Here is a 5,025-nt window from a genome sequence, read left to right on the forward strand (position 1 = left end):
ACATACACACACTAATTCATAACTAATTTTGGCTCAGCAGCAGACAACGGGCAGCGGATAAAGTACTGTCTCTCTCTCTTCCTCTCTCATGCTCTCTCTCTCTTCATCTCTTTCTCTCTCTCTCTCTCTCTCTCTCTCTCCACCCACCACTCCAATCAAAACAGTCTGTCTGGACACTTAACCCACAGGCGCATGCACTTCATGTCCCTGGCCTTCTCTGTAATTCACGTCACACGCACACACACACACACACACACAACACAACACACACACACATACACACACACACACACACAGACACACACATATACACACACACACACACACATACACTTTGATGAGTCTGGAGGACCATACGCTTGCGGCCCACTTTCAGGTACTGATGCTCACAACAGACAAAGAAAAAACATATACTGTACCCATAGCAACGCAACGCCATGGATACAGTACCTGTAATAAGACTCTGAGCTGACTGAGCATGAGAGAATGAGAAGGAAGGGGAGAGAGAGGGAGAGAGAGAGCGAGATAGAGTGAGGTGAGGGGGAGAGAGACACAAGATAGTGTGACAGAGAAAAGAAAAGGGAGAAATGAGGAAGAGAGGGAAGCAGACAGGAGGGTAAAGAGAATAAGGATTAGAGGGAGAAATGAATAACAAAGAAGAGAGAATTAGAGTGAGAGAGAGAAAGAATTAGAGAGATAGCGAGAGACACACACAGAGAACTGTGCATAACTGCCGTCATGGTTACCGAAAAATATTAAAATCCTTGTAAATATGTGAGGCAGGATTGGAAAAGTGATTGCCTGTGTTTGTTATGGAAAGCAACTGCAAAAAGAAAGAATTGAGGAGCCATGCAGCCAGATTGCAGTAGGTTTCTCATCTTATACATGCAGAGTGTGCATTAGGTGTCTCGTCTCAAACGTCTCATACATGCAGAGTGTGCATTAGGTGTCTCGTCTCATACATCTCATACATGCAGAGTGTGCATTAGGTGTCTCGTCTCAAACATGCAGAGTGTGCATTAGGTGTCTCGTCTCATACATCTCATACATGCAGAGTGTGCATTAGGTGTCTCGTCTCAAACATGCAGAGTGTGCATTAGGTGTCTCGTCTCATACATGCAGAGTGTGCATTAGGTGTCTCGTCTCATACATGCAGAGTGTGCATTAGGTGTCTCGTCTCATACATCTCATACATGCAGAGTGTGCATTTGGTGTCTCGTCTCATACATGCAGAGTGTGCATTAGGTGTCTCGTCTCATACATCTCATACATGCAGAGTGTGCATTTGGTGTCTCGTCTCATACATGCAGAGTGTGCATTAGGTGTCTCGTCTCATACATGCAGAGTGTGCATTAGGTGTCTCGTCTCATACATCTCATACATGCAGAGTGTGCATTTGGTGTCTCGTCTCATACATGCAGAGTGTGCATTAGGTGTCTTGTCTCAAACATGCAGAGTGTGCATTATGTGTCTCGTCTCAAACATCTCAAACATGCAGAGTGTGCATTATGTGTCTCGTCTCAAACATCTCAAACATGCAGAGTGTGCATTAGGTGTCTTGTCTCAAACATGCAGAGTGTGCATTATGTGTCTCGTCTCAAACATCTCAAACATGCAGAGTGTGCATTAGGTGTCTCGTCTCAAACGTCTCATACATGCAGAGTGTGCATTAGGTGTCTCGTCTCAGAGTGTGCTGGCCTCTATTTCCCAAAAGCATACAGTAGTTGCTAACTACCATGCATCTTCCGCGGTAGCGTCACGGCCAAATGTGAGTGGACCGTATTTGAGTCACACATAAACGATACAGAAATATGGTGTTGATATTCGGCCGTATTTCGTATTTCCAAAATTAAAAACATGATATGTGACATGCTATTTGTACTGTTTCTTCAGACTTTACGAACTTACTGTAACACTAATATTTTATAACCTATACTTGCAAGGCTATTTGAGTTTACTATAAACTGTAGATTTTACAGTAATGTTTATTGATGTCATTTTACGTCCCTTTGGACAAAAGCATCTGCTAAATACTATAAACATAACATGAAGATAAAGATAAAGGCAAGCGTAAGCAAAACATTGAGAAAAGAGTGCAAGGCAGGGCAGCCTTCGTTGCTTTTTGTAAGGATTCGTTAGACAATAAACCCACTGACCCACTCGTGTGTGTGTGTGTGTGTGTGTGTGTGTGTGTGTGAATATATGTGAGAATGTGCTTGCGTGCATGTATGTACACTAAGTGTGTGTGTGTGTGTGAGAATGTGCTTGCGTGCATGTACTGTATGTACACTAAGTGTGTGTGTGTAAACAAAGAAGTGAGCATGGGTTAAAACCCTGAACACGAATACCATTCTCCTCACCAGAAACTCAGCGCCCATTCGATTGAACCTACATGCATGGCAATGTCCATATATCACCACATGCCAAGGTCAACACACACACACACACACACACAGACACACACACACACACACACACACACACAAAGAAAAGAAAGAGTAAAACACCACAGCAGACAGGAGGCTTTCTGTAAGAACAAGCCTGCAGGCGAAAGCACAGGCAGAAATCTGCTTGAGTGCAGTTTTGCCCTCAGGATCCAAACAGCTCCTCCTGAATGGCAGTGAGAGACTCTTTTGTTTAGCTCGTCCTCTCTCTTTCTCACTTGTGATACGGGCGGAGATGCTGCTGCTCTGGAAGGAGAGAGCCAGCAGGCCTCAGGTTTTGTCAAGTCAGTGACTGTCGGATGATCATGATTAATACCGCTGTCGAGAGGAGAAAAAAGAGGGGGAAAAAGAGGAAAAAAAAGAAGCGGATCTATCCGTGCCTTTTAAAACTTTTGCCGTTCGTGCGGAGTGATTGTCCTCTTAACTGAGCCATCCGTCAAAGTTATGTGTCTTGCCATCTGAGAATGGATGGACTGTTATCCGAGCAGCAGCTTTAGAGTGGCGCGCTGGCTGTCTCTAATGTCCTACTGCCTATTCCCACCGCTTAACCATGACCGCTCCTTCAGGACGTCCCAGACAAGAACCAGCTGAGTCATCAGGAACTAATGAGTCCACTAGACACTTTACCTGTGAAGTTAGAACCTTAGGTACTTTACATCAAGAAGCCTTGACACAAGAACTTTCTTTGTAACATAGTTCTTCAAGAACGTCTGGTTCAAGGTTATAGTAACAAGTACTTTACAGCTATTACATGTTGCTGCTATACCACTTCATTTGATTAGATTGACCTCAGAATGACTAGATTTAACCTCAGATTCAAATATAGCATCATCTTAAAAGATGCCAGAAACAACCTACTCTGGAAAATACAGGGTTCCCACTCTAAGTAAGATGTAAAGTTCCATGACTTTTCCCTGACTTTTGATGATCTACTTAGAATGAATCGTATAATATACCGACCAAAGATTTCAGAGTAGCCGCATAGACTTTTTTTTTAGTGGGAGATGAATAAATGGACATTAAGTAAGCAAAGCAAATAAGCAAAGTTAGGCTAACCACAACCACTCAAGCAAGCAGTAAAGCTAATTTCTAGATATACAGTACATCAATTCTACGTGGACATATATTTGCATTAATGTATTTTTGCAAGTACATTTTAAACTGCTACTAAAAAAATCCCTGATATTCCATGACTTTGCCCCATAAATGATACAATTCCATGACTTTCCATGTCTGGAATAGACTCAAATTTCCATGATATTCCAGAAATTCCATGACCAGTGGGAACCCTGAAAATAAAATTTACTGTAAATCAACCCATGTTCAGATAGAACCATTTGAGGTATACTATAAACTAGTCAGCATCGGTAAACCCACTAAAAGGCAAAGCCCAAATTGACATTATGACTTTTCACAAATGGCTTTCGTTTTTGTTTTTTCCACATACTTACTAACTAGTATATAGCATTTGGAATCCATGTTGTCTACAAGTCTACAGAAGTTTTTCTTATTATTATTTTGAGAAAAACAAACATTTGCTATGATCAACACTATTGCCAGTTATCATTCAGGGTAATACTATTAACACATTAAGTGAATACAGTATATTTAACATCGGCTGCAGGCTTGTCAACTAAAGGAGCCTTTAAAGGAATAACTATGAGAGAGCCTTCTTCTATGGTTTTTAAACATGCCATTAAGCAGTCTTTTTTATCAACAGAGTGTTTGGAGCCCCCCCCCCCCCCCATAGGCGCACACACACACACACAAACACACACAAGCACACACACACACACACACACACACACACACAAGCACACACACACACACACACACACACACACACGCACACACACACGCACACACACAAGCACACACACACACACACACACACACACACACACACAAGCACACACACACACACACACACACACACACAAGCACACACACACACACACACACGCACACACAAGCACACACAAGCACACACACACACACACGCACACACAAGCACACACACACACAAACACACACACACACAAACACACACACACACACAAACACACACACACACACGCTACTGGGACGAACCTGCTGCTTCACAAAGACTGTGAAACTAAAATATGAACCTTGAATCCTCATTCAACAAACTGTGAAAAAAACTATATACAAATGAATCACAAATCGTACTGGAAACAACGCGCCCCCCTTTTGAGGTGATTTTGAAGGCCACGTGGATTTTCATTACACACTAAAGCAACAGGATGTTTTCACTGACACACCAACAGTGTTGGGCAAGTTACTTCAAAATCGTAATGTACTATGCATTACTTATTACTGTCATTTCAAAGTAATTTGTTACATTATAATATTACTGTCTCTGAATTGTAAGGCATTACACAACTATTGCATTACTTTTAAGTTACTTTCACCAAAATATCTAGAAATATGGATTTGCCATTCTAAATGCAGTTTATTACGCTCAATGCAGCTTGCTCTTACAATGGAGGGAGATGTGGTAAGGCAACAGTAGAATGCAATAGGCGCAGTGCTCATAATGCAATACAAGGAACAATCATAG

This window comes from Alosa pseudoharengus, unplaced genomic scaffold (assembly GCF_046254945.1).
Source record: "Alosa pseudoharengus isolate Yale_2024_CS ecotype anadromous, Long Island Sound unplaced genomic scaffold, YU_APseudo_1.1 YU_APseudo_1.1_scf_14, whole genome shotgun sequence".
NCBI lineage: Eukaryota > Metazoa > Chordata > Actinopteri > Clupeiformes > Clupeidae > Alosa > Alosa pseudoharengus.